Source organism: Pholcus phalangioides, unplaced genomic scaffold, assembly GCF_987345545.1.
Source record: "Pholcus phalangioides strain wild (caught in Gottingen) unplaced genomic scaffold, Ppha-v1.0 ptg000585l_1, whole genome shotgun sequence".
Lineage (NCBI taxonomy): Eukaryota > Metazoa > Arthropoda > Arachnida > Araneae > Pholcidae > Pholcus > Pholcus phalangioides.
In genome coordinates this window covers 2373-16247 of record NW_028301656.1, presented here as the reverse complement: position 1 = coordinate 16247, position 13875 = coordinate 2373, and the positions used below count along the sequence as shown (strand labels likewise).

Below are 13875 nucleotides of genomic sequence, written 5' to 3'. Positions count from 1 at the left end.
CTGCCAGAGGGGTACATTTTGTGGAATGTTAATTCACTTTCTCGTTCCACATTTGTACTTTTTTTCTGACAGCGTTTTCTTCCGCTGATTTCCACATCCCTGTACATGTGGCAGGTATTTTTCATTTTCTTATAGTGGACTGGTAATTTTTTTGAATTTTCATGCTGTATCTCGATGTATTTGAAATAAGGCTTTTGTCTTATTGTTTTTTTAAATTGGCCATTATTCCATAAGGGAGGTAAACATTGGTGACGTTCGATCGCATGGGCGGAGAGCCCCCAGCATCGAAGGTGGAACCCACTGACTAATGTACATTCGAATATATGAATTGATATCATGCCCCCAGACTTTCACGTCTATCTCCGCCTGTGTTCGATCATGCCATTAAAAAAAGTTGTGGAAGTATACAAATTTTTTCACTGAAAAACAGCACAACTGACATTTTTTGATCTAATTCGAAGCGGAACGCATGGTTGGTAGAAATACAAAAATTCAAAAGAAATGTTTGCAAAATAAAAATACAGAAAAAAACAGTGAAATCCCTGATTAGAAAACTTGACATTACAAATTAAAGCACCGAGTTGCCGTTCACCTTGCTTATCAAATCCTAGCCTTGTTTGGTGACATGTGAAAAATTCCTGGTGGCCGAAATACAGGGCTTGACAAATCGAAAAAAGTTTTAGGGTCCAAGGATGATCTTAATTTCCAGAGAAACTGTTCTAAATGTTTTTTTTTTTCAGGACTTTTATCATTTTCCTATGTTAAAAGACATACTGCTGTGAAATCAGAAAATAAATTCCAACACCAATCACAAAGAGAATTTTAGCCGCCAATACAGATTTTATACTCGCTATGGTGCCTGGGATTTGTTAAGCCTTGTTCGTCATCACTAGGGCTCGAATTTCTGTGCCCTGGCATTTTTTTTTTATTTGCATATTTCGTTATTTTTACGTGATAGAGTACATTTTCTAAATTCTAAGGCATATTTTATAAATGTTGATAAAAATTAAATTTTTTTCTCTGCTATTCTAATTATGCTTCAGGTGCTTTTTTTCAGTTCCCGCCTCTAACAAGAGTTCTGTATTATTATTCTTTCCCGATATTCATGAAAGGCTCAAAAATGTTCCCCAACCTGGGCCATCTACGTCCATTTATTAAAGGGTCAAACTCCCACCAAATGCCATAAATATTCACATTGACTGATAATCTTAGCAAACTTTTTGAAAATTATGTACAAGCACAGTGAATGTTTACAGTGTAAAGTTTAGGACTAGAATTTTTATGCACTAAAAATGAAACACAAAATCCTGAAATTTGGGTATTCCAACCAATGGGAAACGATATTAAATTTTTAAATTTTGAGTTTTTGTCAAATAGGTATTCGTTTTTTTTATTTTATTTTGTGCAATGATTTTCTAAAGCTAAATACTAGGTTAGATATTTTTATCTATAGATGACTTGGAGTGCATATTACTATATAGTTAACGTGGATCTTGACAAAAAAAATTAATTTCTGCTTGAATATGCATATTTGTACCAGGGTTGGGTTTTTGACAAGCGTCAAAAAATGTCGAAAACCATCAAAAACCTAAATGAATGCCTTTTGATAATGTTTTGAACACAATAGGTGTACAATGATGAAAAAATTACTTTTTGGCATATTACAATGTTTTATTTTTAAACATTAATTTATTACAATAATTAAAACAAAATATTATAATTTGCAATTTTGAATTTTTCAACATAAGAGTGTAGAACATATAAAATATAATTTTATGGTTTATTTATCTAAGCTACTCATTACCTGTGTTCAATTTGCTAAGTGGAATAGAGCTGCTTATTTAAAATATGTATGATAAGGCATCAGAGTTACATTTTTGACCCCAGAAACTAACTTGGTATTAAAACTATCAAAATCTTACTGTCAATGATGTCAAATAGTTTTTGTTAACTTGATAGATATGTTAAATAACAAAACATTTACTTTTATTTAGATTAAAGGGTTTTATATTCAGAATTATAATCACTGAGGAAAAATATATATTTTGATATTTTAAATTTTCTGATCTGCCTAAAATTTTATTCCATATAAAAATTCTCATGCAGCATCTGTTAATGCACTAATTAAACTCATTTATTTTCACCTAAAAATTTCTTAGATCAGGGTGTATAAATTCACAGAGCTTTAAAGAGTATTTTCAACCAAAGCATTTGTTATGCACGTTTGAATACAGCTTCAATTGGAAAACCATTGCATTATAAATGCTAGCAAATGTACCATATCATAGAGCAAAAGTAAGAATAAACCAAGTTTGACATATACAAGCTAGCATTGCCAAATTAAATGACATTTTAGTCCTACAATTTAGTATTTTGATCGCTAGATATATTTCAATGTTATGCGCAACAAGAGTATCGTTTTAAGTATCAGTGGTTATCTAGATAATTTAATAATGACAGAAATCAACATTACATACATGATGTAATAAACTTTTTTAAACACTTATCTGTTGTAAAAAGAGTACAGCAGACGGTTTATATCAATGCAAACATATATAAGCAGTTGAAATTTTGGAAATATTTTTCCAAAATTATAGATATGTATAGATATATATAGAGATATACAGATATATATAGATAATTTTGGAAATCTTGAATCAAAGAATGTCAAATCGTTCCATAGTTTTTCCTTCAATGTTCATGTTATGCTTTATTGAAATTTTATAAGAAAAAAAGCATATATATATTGTCCAAAATAATTCTGTCGAGAGTAGAAAATTATTTTAGAATCATATTAAATATTTATTTTTTGTATAACATAGTCACTTTAAACATTACATGCAATTAACGTGTGCATTTTCAATGGGAATTTTTATATCGAAAAGCAATGTTTGAGGTTTTTGACAAAGGTTTTTGGAGGGTTTTTGATGTGACAGTTTAAACTGTCAAAAACTGCCATGTGCCAAAAACCTGCCAACCCAGATTTGTACTAAAGTTTGTAGTACTGCGATGCATTTCATATATAGACTAAAATATTTTTCTCCCAAAAAATTAGTTTTTCTTTTTTTTTCCTTATAGGCCTGCATAATTGGTCCATAATTGCAAAATTTATTGCTCCACACGTCACGAAAAAGATATTTCAGGTAATATTTTTATATTTTACAATAGCAATGTATTTTATAATATTCCCTGTTGTATAATAGTACAAAACAGCTGAAGATGTATATACATTAGCGAGCCAAACTTATGTACTTCTGGGAATTGTTTCCATGATGAATCGTCCAAGAGCTGGACTAACAACGAACAAGGGATTATGTAGTTTCAGCTGCTGATATAGGGTTCCGAATATACACACCTACCACAATCTCATCCAAAAGGAGTCCCCCCCCCCCCTCCTTTTCCAAGTAGGGAGACAGACCATCACCTCCTAGAGATAGAAGGCCTCTGCAGTGTTTGCCATAAGCGTCATTCAGACTACCTAGCAAGTTTGCCACACAGCATCGTAATTCGTTTCTTCTTATTTTGGCGTCGAATCTTCCTGATTGCCTCACAAAAGCTGCATAGTGATTGGATGTGGGGTATAGAAATCGCCAATTCTGAGCTCGATCATTTCTTTTCCTTACAACATTGATACTAGCATGAGCAGGGAATTTTTTTTCCCTGAATATTCTTAGGGAAAATAGACTACTTACTGACGTCACAGGCAGAGTGCGGAGGCCTTTTATCTCTAGGATGTGATGGACAGACACACTGTCATGAAGTCAAAATATATTGCGTCATACTCTTAATCTCCAATTCAGCAACCACAGTGTAAGCTTTATGTGCCAATACTGATTTTTAGCAACCTGGTCCCTGGGATTTGTCAAGCCCTGCTCAATAACAATAACTGAATATATACCTATTTTGGTGTAATTCTCATAATATACAGCTGCACCTTTTATTGTGGGCACTCTGTCAGCGAAATAAACTCCCTGTTAGTGAACGCTTCCCACTAGCAGCGTTATCAGATGCCTCACATTAACAGATACTTGTTGGCAAACAAAAATTTACTATATGGATTAGATGCATTCTTGTAACTTTTATGTTATAAATGAAATAAATTTTTTTATAATTTCTTTTCTCTGACGTCATAGTCCATTTTCTTTAAACTTTGTAATAACGATAAGTAATTTCAGAGGTTTTTTAGCTTTGTAGATATTTTCTACATTTTTTTCTCGCCCCTTTATAATATTTATTAAGTGTGTGCAGTACTATTATGGGCGATTCATGACAATTTGGCTAATCTCATGTGACTGAAAAATGTGTGACTTGAGCATTTGATTTTTTGTTTTTCAAATTAAATGAACGTCTCTGTGTAGCTCATTCTAAATACTTCCATAGCGTGCCACATTTGATTTATAAGGAACATATCTACCAGGGATTCACAAATCCCAAGCGCCAATGGTGACTGAAAAATTGATATTGGCGCCTAAAATTTTTTGTTTGTGATTACTAGTTTCAGCAAAAGAAATGAGCTTGGCTCCTGAAATATTTGGTTGGCGCCTAGATTTTATCAAGATTTGTTAAGCTCTGATATTCATTGAAGGCGTTAATAAAATGACGTAAAACCAGAGGCGGATTTAACGGCGGGTGCCCCGACTTCCAAAAGGCCCCGAAAAACCCAAATTTCAGTTTTTTCTAATCTAAGGGGCCTCGAGCGACTTTAATCCGCCACTGCGTAGAACAAAATTAAGCGTGGACTTAATTTCCTTATATTGTTTGTATGATGAAAGCATTTCCCGTTACAGCCCACGGAATCGGAAAAGTTTCGAATGCTTTTATTTTTTAATGTTCAAATTTAAAACTATTAAATTTTATTTAAACACACACTACCAACGAAATTCCGTACGAGTGAATTGGACTGGGGTCGCCATCTACCTGGTAATGTTTGAACTGAAAAAATCACGTCCATTTGCCCCATTACTCATTAATAAGCGTTACTCTTATCTCAATAATTATTATATTTCACAACTTGATTGGAGGGACGGAGGTTCGACTATGAATTATTTTTCAGTTTAACGTGGATGCTTATTTATATTGTGTGTTTTTATTTGGGTTCAATTCTGAAAAGAAACGTTGAATTTCAGGAAGTTCAAAACGTGTCCATTTTATGTGTTTTGCCCGCCATCTAGTGTACATTACTCAAACTAAACCTATTTTTATTTCTATAAAATTTATTAATTACAATAAATAATTGAAGAAGCAAACACGAATGAATTTAAAAAAAATTGACGATTCGATGTTTATCCATCCCGAATTTTAAAAAATGTCCCTTTTTTTTTTTTCTAGAAGAAATAAAGGTACAAACGAAATAAGATCCTAATAACTTTTGAAGGAATAAAATAGTGATCTTGGTGTCAAACATTATGGTTTTGGGTATGCTGAATCCAAATTTGTTTTGTAACCTGAAATTTTAAGCTATTTGCTGCAAATCGCGAAAAAAACAAAAATTACAGCTACGTGCATTCGTGCAATGTTTCGTATCCATACTTTTGAACTAGAAATAAAACTGATTCTTGTGTGAAAATGGTTTTTAATACAGAAAAAGTATAGAACATTGCTAATAAAGTAAAGATGTGCAAAATTACGTTTTCACATCTTTTTTTCACAACCGGGTCACGGTTGTATATATAGTTTTTGTAGTGATTGTTGTGAACCTTTTCTTTTCATCTTTTTTCCTCTTTCCACACCTTCAGAAGCGATGGGAGAGTGATAAGAAATGGAATTGGATGTTGAGACGAACTTCGAAGCTATGTATGTGAGGTGACGGTCAGAGCAGGGAAGAAATGAAGTTTTTTTTTCTGTCTTTCTGCTCGTAAAACTGGGGCTCTCGCTGATCTTGGCGACGGCTCCTTTTCCTTTCTGACTCGGCAGTCGTCTTGCTTTTGATGCAAGCTGGACAGCGTGATATGGAGAGAGCGGGTTGCGAATGTGCGTGCCGGTCTCGTTTTCGCAGTTCTCGCTCGTAGCCGTTTCTGGTAAACGAGAGGCTGAGAATCGGACTCTTTACGAGTGCGTGTTCGTACGTGTCGTTCACTGTCAGATCGTGGTCTCTGCCTTGACGGTGGTGCCACAGATCGATCGCGGAATCGACGCTACCTGGTTGATCCTGCCAGTAGTCATATGCTTGTCTCAAAGATTAAGCCATGCATGTCTAAGTACAGGCTTTATAAAAGCGAAACCGCGAATGGCTCATTAAATCAGTTATGGTTCCTTAGATCGTGCCACGTTACTTGGATAACTGTGGTAATTCTAGAGCTAATACATGCAGCGGAGCTCCGATCCCGCGAGGGTGACGAGCGCTTTTATTAGACCAAGGCCAATCCGTTGTCCTCCGGGGGAACGGTGTTCGGTGACGACTCTGGATAACTTTGTGCGGATCGCAAGGGCGCGTCCCGGCGACGCATCTTTCAAGTGTCTGCCTTATCAACTGTCGACGGTAGGTCACGTGCCTACCGTGGTCGTAACGGGTGACGGGGAATCAGGGTTCGATTCCGGAGAGGGAGCCTGAGAAACGGATACCACATCCAAGGAAGGCAGCAGGCGCGCAAATTACCCACTCCCGGCACGGGGAGGTAGTGACGAAAAATAACGATGCGGGTCTCTTCGAGATTCCGCAATCGGAATGAGAGGGTCTCAAATCCTCCTTCGAGGATCTATTGGATGGCAAGTCTGGTGCCAGCAGCAGCGGTAACACCAGCTCCGATAGCGTATATTAAAGTTGCTGCGGTTAAAAAGCTCGTAGTCGGATTTCCGTTCTGGAGGGGTGGTCCGCTACCGGCGGTCACCGCCCTGCCCGGAACAAGTGGCCGGTTTCTCTCGATGACCTTGACCGGTCGTCCCGAGCGACCGGCGCGTTTACTTTGAGAAAATTAGAGTGCTCGAAGCGGGCTGCGACGCCTGGATAATGGTGCATGGAATAATGGAATAGGACCTCCGTTCTATTTCGTTGGTCTTAGGAGCGCGAGGTAATGATCGAGAGGGACAGACGGGGGCATCCGTATCGCGGCGACAGAGGTGAAATTCTTGGACCGTCGCGAGACGAACTACCGCGAAAGCATTTGCCAAGGATGTTTTCATTGATCAAGAACGAAAGTCAGAGGTTCGAAGGCGATCAGATACCGCCCTAGTTCTGACCGTAAACTATGCCGACCGGCGATCCGCCGCAGTTGACAAAATGACTCGGCGGGCAGCTTCCGGGGAAACCAGAGTTTTCGGGTTCCGGGGGAAGTATGGTTGCAAAGCTGAAACTTAAAGGAATTGACGGAAGGGCACACCAGGAGTGGAGCTTGCGGCTTAATTTGACTCAACACGGGGAAACTTACCCGGCCAGGACGCCGGAATGACTGACAGGTTTGATGGGTTCTTTCTGGATTCGGCGAAAAGTGGTGCATGGCCGTTTGTAGTTGGTGGAGCGATTTGTCTGGTTAATTCCGTTAACGAGCGAGACTCCGACCTACTAGTTAGAGCAGCCTCGTAGCCTCGAGGGTGCTCCTTCTTAGAGGGACGAGCGGCGACTAGCCGCACGAAACGGAGCAACAACAGGTCTGTGATGCCCTTAGATGTTCGGGGCCGCACGCGAGCTACACTGAAGGAAACAGCGTGTGTTCTCCTCGTCCGACGGGACTGGGTAACCCGCTGAACTTCCTTCGTGACGGGGATAGGGGATTGTAACTGTTCCCCTCGAACGAGGAATTCCTAGTAGTCGCGGATCATCAGTCCGCGGCGACTAGGTCCCTGCCCTTTGTACACACCGCCCGTCGCTACTACCGATTGAACGAATTAGTGAGGTCTTTGGACTGGCGTTCTCGCTGGGCGTCCGTCCGGAGGGAACTGCCGGAAAGACGACCGAACTTGTTCGTTTAGAGGAAGTAAAAGTCGTAACAAAGTTACCGTAGGTGAACCTGCGGTAGGATCATTACGGAATCGATTCCCAGCTTGACGGGAATCCGATGCGAGGCTCGGCCTTTCTCGCGAGAGGCCGGAGGTAGAACGAAGATCACGCGAACGCTGACCAGCGTCCCGATCCCTCTTCTGCTGACGGAGTTGGACGCCATCGCTCCTTGGCGTTGTAGATGCGACACCAGGCAGAGGAAGCGGCGGGGCAAACAGAAGAGATGGCGTCAAATTTCCAAGTCGCGAGGCTAAAGTCCCAGGCAGAACGCCCGCAGCAAGGCTGTTCGCGGGGACGGCACGAGGAAAGTGCGCAACTACTCCGAGCAGTGGATCACTCGGCTCGCGGATCGATGAAGAACGCAGCCAGTTGCGATATTTAGTGTGAATTGCGGGACACGTCGAGCATTGATACTTCGAACGCGCATTGCGGTCTCTGGCTGCAGCCAGGGGCCTCGCCCGTCCGAGGGTCGGATGAAGCTTGCCCACGGGATTTTTCTCCGTCTCGACCGCTTCGCTGTCGCTGCGTCGGTTCAAGTCGCGGAACGGACGTTTCGCGGTAGGGCGACTCTCCGCCACACGGAAGGAAGAGTGCCCTGCTGCCGACGGAAAGGCTGTCGACCTCGGATCGGACGAGATCACCCGCTGAATTTAAGCATATCAATAAGCGGAGGAAGAGAAACCAACTGGGATTCCCTTAGTAACGGCGAGCGAACAGGGAAGCGTCCATCGCCGAACCCCACGTCGCTGCGGCGTCGGGAATGTGGCGTTAGGGAGGGAGCGTTCGCGAGTTCCGAGCGTGCAGCAAGTCCCCTTGACTGGGGCTGTTTTCCAGGGAGGGTGTCAGGCCCGTGGTTGCCGCCTCGTGCTCGTGAAGCTGCCTCCCCAGAGTCGGGTTGCTTGGGAGTGCAGCCCCAAGAGGGTGGTAGACTCCATCTAAGACTAAATACGGCCGCGAGACCGATAGCGAACAAGTACCGTGAGGGAAAGTTGAAAAGGACTTTGAAGAGAGAGTTCAAGAGTGCGTGAAACTGCTCGGAGGCAAACGGGTGGGCCCTCGAACGGTCCTCGCCCGATGGTTCGGTCGGAGAGGCGCGAGCCCGTTGGCGAGGCGGGTTCCGTAAAGGACCCCTCCGCTTTCGTGGCGCTCGAGTCTTCCGGTGCATTCCATCCGGTATGGACGTCGCAGCCGGTTGGGCGTGGTCAGCCTGAAGAGCGGGCTACGGCAGGTGGCAGTGGAGTCTCCCCGCTGTGTCTAGCCGGCTCGTTCGTGGCGTGATCCCCGACCGAGGATGACGTCTTCCTCTTTGGGAGATTTGCCGTGCTCTCGCCTCTGCGAGCGGGATTTCCCGCGGTGAGCGTACGCGGCTGGCGACATCGGTCACCCACCCGACCCGTCTTGAAACACGGACCAAGGAGTCTAACATGTGCGCGAGTCAGTGGGACTCGAACAAGCCCACGGGCAGAACGAAAGCGATCGGTCGGGATCCGCACTGCTCGCAGTGTGGCGCACCGACGGCCCGACGCCTGTATAGGCGATCGGAGCGTGAGCGTACACGTTGGGACCCGAAAGACGGTGAACTATTCCCGGGTAGGATGAAGCCGGGGGAAACTCCGGTGGAGGTCCGCAGCGGTTCTGACGTGCAATTCGATCGTCGAACCCGGGTATAGGGGCGAAAGACTAATCGAACCGTCTAGTAGCTGGTTCCCTCCGAAGTTTCCCGCAGGATAGCTGGCGCTCGAGCAGTCGCGTCCGGTAAAGCGAATGATTAGAGGCCTCGGGGTCGAAACGTCCTCGACCTATTCTCAAACTTTAAATGGGCGAGACGCCGGGCTTTCGGACTCGAAGCCCGGTCACGGATGAGAGTGCCCAGTGGGCCACTTTTGGTAAGCAGAACTGGCGCAGCGGGATGAACCGGACGTCTGGCTAAGGCACCCGATGCGACGCTCATGAGATTGAAAGGTGTTTATCGCTTAAAACATCGGGTAGGTGGCCATGGAAGTCGGAATCCTCTAAGGAGTGTGTAACAACTCACCCGCCGAAGCGATAGGCCCTGAAAATGGAAGGTGCTTAAGCGTCGGAGCCCACGCCAGACCGCCGCGGCAGACAGAGTTTATGTCGCGGCGAGTAGGAGGGTCGCGGCGGGGGGCGTCGAAGGGGAGTGGCGCGAGCACCCCCGGAGCCTCCGCCGGCGCAGATCTTGGTGGTAGTAGCAAATACTCGAGTGAGAACCTCGAGGACCGAAGTGGAGAAGGGTTCCGCGCGAACGGCATTCGGACGCGGGTGAGTCGGTCCTGAGGGATAGGAGAAATCCGTTCCGATGCCGGGAATCTCTCCCGGCCTGACCGAAAGGGAAAGGGGTTAAGATTCCCCTACCCGGATGCGGAGATCGGGACCTCGCGTCCCTAACGCGGCGACGCAACCGAGCTCGGATACGTCGACGGGAGTCCCGGGAAGAGTTGTCTTTTCTTCGCAAGGGTTCGAGTCCCTGGAATCGGGTCGTCCGGAGATAGGGTCGAAGTGCCCGAGAAGCGTCGCGTCTCTTGCGACGTCCGGTGCGCTCCCGTCGACCCTTGAAAATCCGAGGGAGGAGTTGTGATTTTCGCACCGGGCCGTACCCATATCCGCAGCAGGTCTCCGAGGTGAACAGCCTCTCGTCGACGGGACAATGCAGGTAAGGGAAGTCGGCAAATTGGATCCGTAACTTCGGGAGAAGGATTGGCTCTGAGGGTCGGGTCCGTCGGGCTGCTGCGGGAAGCGGGTTTCGGCGTCGCACCGGTTTCGGGCGTCGAGCCCGGAACAGCGTCGACGCCGTCTCGTGGAACGTTGCAGCTGCTCGGGGTGCTCCGAGAGAACGCCCACGGGTCTCGACGGGCGAGAAACGGCCGACTCAGAACTGGCACGGACCGGGGGAGTCCGACTGTTTAATTAAAACATAGCATTGCGACGGCTGGTGAGCGGTGTTGACGCAATGTGATTTCTGCCCAGTGGTGTGAATGTCAAAGTGAAGAAATTCATCCAAGCGCCACTAAACGGCAGGAGTAACTATGACTCTTTTAAGGTAGCCAAATGCCTCGTCATCTAATTAGTGACGCGCATGAATGGATTAACGAGACTCCCAACTGTCCCTACCTGCCGCCCGGCGAAACCACAGCCAAGGGAACGGGCTTGGAAAAATCAGCGGGGAAAGAAGACCCTTTAAAGCTTGGCTCTAGTCTGACTCTGTGGAGGGACCTGGGAGGTGTAGCATAGGTGGGAGGTTCTCGCAGCCGGTTCTGAAATACCACCGCTCCCATCGTTCCTCCACTGACTCGGTGAAGCGGAAGGTGGCTTAGGCCGCTCTTCGTGGAGCTAATCGCCGCGAGATTCGCTTCGAGATCCGCTCCGAGGACAGTGTCAGGCGGGGAGCTCGACTGGGGCGGTACATCTGTTAAACCGTAACGCAGGTGTCCTAAGGCGAGCTCAACGAGGACGGAAACCTCGCGAGGAGCAAAAGGGCAAAAGCTCGCTTGATCCGGACTTTCAGTACGAGCACGGACGGCGAAAGCCGGGCTTATCGATCCTCTCGGAAGTTTATGAGTTTTAAGCGAGAGGTGTCAGAAAAGTTACTTGAGGGATAACTGACTTGTGGCGGCCAAGCGTTCATAGCGACGTCGCTTTTTGACCCTTCGATGTCGGCTCTTCCTATCATGGAGTAGCAGAATACTCCAAGCGTTGGATTGTTCACCCACTAATCAGGGAATGTGAGCTGGGTTTAGACCGTCGTGAGACAGGTTAGATTTATCCTACTGATAGTAGTAGTCGTTGCGATAGTAATCCTGCTCAGTACGAGAGGAACCGCAGGTTCGGACATTTGGTACGTGCGCTTGGTCGAGCGGCCAGTGGCGCGAAGCTACCGTCCGCGGGATCACGGCTGAACGCCTCTAAGCCGGAATCCCGCCTAGTCACTGCAACGATACCTTTGTGCGACCGTTTCCGTCGGAAGGCAGCGATAACCGAACCCGTTTCGGTGACGAAGCCGCAGGAACGGAGGCAGCTTTGCCGGAGTCGCTTAGACCGTGCGACTCCCGCTACCTCGTATCGGAACCTCGAAGGTGTGACGTGCGGGCGCAGAATCGTTGGCAGACGACCGAGGTACGATCGGACTGTCGTTCTTAGTAGAGCGGCCATCACACCGCGATCTATTGAGACACGTCTTTCGGATCGGAAGATTCGTCGGTGCTATACCGGCGTTAATTTTTTTTGTTATGAAACGGAGGAGGTTACCGTGGTCCTCTCACACTTCGAATTATTTTTTTTACCTCGCGCCAATGATTTGGACTCTCCGCCTGTCAAATTCTTGAAATCGATATGAACCATCAGTAATCGATACCTTGCAGAACAACCATCGATTACATCGGATTCATAATCGATTAATCGTTCACTCCACGTCCCCGATGGAATACGTCACTAATACATATCGATTGCCTCCCTTATCGATTTTGAAATTTTATTTAAAATTCTCATTAAATACAAAAAATACTTAAAAAATTTTCATTTACATACCTCGGGTATGCAGGTCATGTGGTGCTTCATTTTCCGCCATTAGCAATTTTTCGGCAGTAATTGGCGACTTTTCTGTTGTAATATTTGGCGAATTTCCTGGCAGTTGGCGAAAATTGGCGATGTCCCGTATTTTCTTCGAGGGAATATGGTCATACATTTTTCCTTTTTGAAGAGTTCAATCCACCGCTATTTGTGTAATGGTGCTTCATTTTCCGTAATTGGCAATTTATCGGTGATTTTAGGTAAGGTTGGCGATTTCGCTCACTTTTAGTGTCATTTTTGGCGACAACGGGCGATTTCAGTACAAACATTTTTGTGCCATTTTTTTCCCCTTTGAAGAGAGAAATGTTTGACATTTAATTTTTTCCCTCTGTGAAGGAAAGAAAAGGCCAAGCAGATTCAGTTTCTTCCCCTATTTTGCCCATATAAATGACTACTTCCACCACCACATTGTCCAATCAAAAGAGACTTTGTGTCTGAAGAACAGTTTTGACGTTCGAATAAGATCCTCTCTGATTGATCAACTTGCGTACTGCTGGTCGCGGAGACGCGCGTGTTCCTGAATTTTTTATATTTATTTTTTTGTGAATGGCAACGTCTTTACGTGATCGTTGTGGCGCGTTTGTCAATCTTCTGGAACAAAGAAGTTGATTATATTTTCTGCTCTCTGTTTTAATTTTTTTTTTTCAATTCGATTCGTCGGAAAAAGATGCTTATAGGGTGTGTGCACGCAACTATTACTATCTGGTGTCCGTTAGATTTGTCTAAGCATCCCGTGATACGGATAAACCTCGATTTAATTTCAAGTTACTGCCTGCCAGAGGGGTACATTTTGTGGAATGTTAATTCACTTTCTCGTTCCACATTTGTACTTTTTTTCTGACAGCGTTTTCTTCCGCTGATTTCCACATCCCTGTACATGTGGCAGGTATTTTTCATTTTCTTATAGTGGACTGGTAATTTTTTTGAATTTTCATGCTGTATCTCGATGTATTTGAAATAAGGCTTTTGTCTTATTGTTTTTTTAAATTGGCCATTATTCCATAAGGGAGGTAAACATTGGTGACGTTCGATCGCATGGGCGGAGAGCCCCCAGCATCGAAGGTGGAACCCACTGACTAATGTACATTCGAATATATGAATTGATATCATGCCCCCAGACTTTCACGTCTATCTCCGCCTGTGTTCGATCATGCCATTAAAAAAAGTTGTGGAAGTATACAAATTTTTTCACTGAAAAACAGCACAACTGACATTTTTTGATCTAATTCGAAGCGGAACGCATGGTTGGTAGAAATACAAAAATTCAAAAGAAATGTTTGCAAAATAAAAATACAGAAAAAAACAGTGAAATCCCTGATTAGAAAACTTGACATTACAAATTAAAGCACCGAGTT

The 13875-nt window shown here is 44.5% G+C and overlaps 2 non-coding genes and 1 pseudogene across 2 annotated transcripts; all 3 read left to right on the top strand.

Annotated features, from left to right (window-relative positions):
- The first annotated feature begins 6135 nt into the window (after positions 1-6135).
- Positions 6136-7960, top strand: LOC149063359 (small subunit ribosomal RNA). The gene has a single exon (XR_016196120.1). It is a non-coding gene; the product is annotated as a small subunit ribosomal RNA (ribosomal RNA).
- A 290-nt stretch (positions 7961-8250) lies between these two features.
- LOC149063358 (5.8S ribosomal RNA) lies at positions 8251-8405 on the top strand. Its single transcript, XR_016196116.1, has one exon. It is a non-coding gene; the product is annotated as a 5.8S ribosomal RNA (ribosomal RNA).
- A 145-nt stretch (positions 8406-8550) lies between these two features.
- On the top strand, positions 8551-12149 carry LOC149063357 (large subunit ribosomal RNA; annotated as a pseudogene).
- Positions 12150-13875: the final 1726 nt, after the last annotated feature.